Below are 3,272 nucleotides of genomic sequence, written 5' to 3'. Positions count from 1 at the left end.
GATTTCAGTGTTATATACTGATTTTTGAAGATGTCAAAATAACTTTTTTTAATTGGTCTGAACCAAGATCTGATATGAATAAGAACCTTCTGCCATTCAGGCAGATTGGCTCTGTCGTTTGAATCTACAGCTTTGAGTCTCGAAGTCGTTGAATGTGATGGCTCATTCATGTCGAACTGGAAACGCAATGCCGATTTGGTCTTACATACATATATCAACGTTCCCATTACCATGAACTTTTAAAGGCTTACCCCCATCAAGCGATTCGAGTTATGAGTCCACAGTCAAAGCCAGGCAATTGTGGGAATGGAGCCCTGTGCGAAACTTGATGCCATTCGGGCTGATTGCAATTGGCAGTGTTGGCTAATGCCCGGTTTCATGCTGGCGTACCTTTCGGCTTTTACCTTTCACCCGGCCCTGCCACGCCCTCACCACGCCCCCTTTCACGACCGAAGCGCCAACAATTGGCGGAGCGTGCCCGGCTTTCAGCAGAGCGCTTCTTGCAATTGACAGTTTCGGATTCAGATACAGGTTCAGCTACAGATACAGCGGCAAATACAAACGCAGATACAGATACAGATACCGCCGGCTTTGGCAATGGCATAAGCAACAGACATATTGGCTGCAGTGTTGAGTACATATAAAAACAATAAGTCGCTCTGGGGACAACTGCGTGTGGCGGGGAAAAGGTGACTCCGATGTGCCAAAAACCAATAAGTATGAGAACCAGAGTCGCGATACTCGACCTCGCGATACTCCCTACTCGACCTATGAGCAAAAGGTATTAAGAAGTCTATTTAGCATGGAAACTGACAAGATCAAATGAGCAAAGGACACAGAAAAGATTTATTACGTATTATTGTAATTAGCTTTCTTCGCAATTAATTAATAAAGAGTTACTTATTAGTTACATAGAATATTTGAATATTCATTAAGTTACAGATAATTTGACACTTTGATACCGATTTAAAGGTGTTACATAAACAGAGCAATTGTAAATTATGTCTTTACTCGTCGGACAATCAACGGAGTTAACCTCAAACCCCAAATGCTAATGAGCAACATACGGTATCCCGGATCTACCCATCGCTCGATTCAGATCGAAAACGCATCGAAGAACGCACGGTAATGTGTCCTTTAAGAGGATATACCCTTGTTATCGTCAAGTGGCGTATAAATATATAAAAATCAAACCAAAGCCGCGACGAAGGGGGAGTGCGAAAATGCGTACAACAATAAATATTAATAAATTTCACATGATCATAAAAATAAATTTGTGAATCCAACACGCACTGGCGCACAAGCACACACACACACACACATTTGGCGAGAGATACGGGGCCCAGTCAATACACACAAACATATTACATTATAAGGCTTAGCCATAACAAGGCAATCACATTATTAGGCACCACCCACCGCCTACCGCCCCCCTTTTCGGTGGGTGTGGCTGGCTGTCAGGTGCTGCTGCTGCTGCTCCTCCTCCTGCTTCCACCTCTTCGTCAACCCACACATCCATACCATGCCATGCCATGCCATTCCAAACCATACCCTACGCATAAGGACGCGCCGTTGTAACGGTAATATAAGCATATGCAATAAGGTTATCTTATTACCCTGCGAGCGATGATAAAGATGAGGAGGGGTGCCGAGGTGTCGGTGCTCCGAGGAACAGCAAATGACAGCACACACTCACGCACTTGGAAATCGAAGCAAAAATTTCACACCCAATCCCCCGGACCACAATATCTTATGCCCTGCCATCCGAACTCCGTGCCCATTCCATCGGATCATCTCGAGCTCAAACGCCTTTGGCATGGCTATAGTATGTAGTATGTAGTGTGTCGCTGGTAGTGTGGCATCCGAATCAATATGCTGCCGGGACACTTAATCCCATCGCACAGATCCCGCCCAGATGGGATGAGGTCGGTTGGGCTGGCTTGTAATTTTCACTAGATCGCATCGCACTTGGCCAATATTCCGGCGGCAAGAAGATGGCCAACTTCATGGGCCCACAACCACAGGCAATAAAGCACATCCGGCCCGCTCCGCCAGGTGAATTGTCAGCTCTTAAGTATCTCTGATTGTGACAAGTGCCCCACACACATGCCAAAGGACTCCATTGCCCCACTTCCTTTTCCTGCTGGCCAGTTAATCCCACCTTTCGTGTGTTGAGGGCGATGCCATCTCCACGCCCCGCCATCCAAAACATCCACAACAGCCAAAACATCTAAAACATCCCAGCATCGAAGGGAAAAAAACAAACAAATTGAAAGAGCTATGGGTGCATCGACTGCCAGCAAAGGCGAATCCCTAGCCGAAAAAAAGAAAAGCAAACAAACACCGACGAAAATAAATTTGGGCCAGCTCTGGGGGCAAAAATTAGGGATACTCTTACGTAGGACCAAGCCCACTGATTTGGTAATCAGACTATGCCAAAAAGTCCACAAGGCAGAGGAACTCGATGGAACATATATTGTGGTCTATACAAAACTGTTCGGTTTTGAAGGTAATTATTGTGGTAAGGATCCTCTTCTTTAGAAACAAAGATGATGGCTGCTCTGCTAACTGGAAGAGATACTTCCCGTGCCCCCTTCCAAAACGCCATTCTTTGGAATTTGTTCTCATAATGTATCCTCTAATGTACCAGAGAGCATCATCATTTTAGCTTCTGTGCTTCGAATTGCCCTCCCAAAGGATAATGCCACGTCCTGCAAGGGTATAAAAGTGAAGAGGAGCCTGCAGAAAGTGGCGACCAAAAAATGGACCAAAATCGATAAGAATGTAATTTGCCATAATTCAAAGAAATTTGCTCGGCATATTGGCTTTTTCTCCTTTTTATATATGTATAAATACATTTTTTCCCCATACACCCATAGGTGTGTGTGTATGTATTTTGGTAATGGTGTTGGTTTCTTTGCGAAGGTGTTTGTGCAATAAAAACAGCCTCAATGAGAAGCAACTCCTGGGGAAAAGATGAAAATTATTAATGGTTAAACAGTTGGACCCGGGCACACCATCAGGATTTATGCAGATGGTACTTAGATCTTAAGATCTCATTTGGCATTTCCGCCTTCCGCGGCTTTAGCTCTAATTGAAATGCATATCTGCGACAGCAATTCACATGTAAAACGAAGATATAATAATTGCAACTGGAATGAAAAACTGTGTTCTCTTGTCATTTTATTACGCAGATAGTTGTGTTATTAAAAATGCTCATACGCAGCCACTGAGATTTCCCAAGAAATCGAGCAGCGAGCGAATCTTTCTTT

This window comes from Drosophila simulans, chromosome X (genome assembly GCF_016746395.2).
Source record: "Drosophila simulans strain w501 chromosome X, Prin_Dsim_3.1, whole genome shotgun sequence".
Lineage (NCBI taxonomy): Eukaryota > Metazoa > Arthropoda > Insecta > Diptera > Drosophilidae > Drosophila > Drosophila simulans.
The sequence above is the reverse complement of the archived record's forward strand: the minus strand, read 5'-3'. Positions refer to the sequence as shown.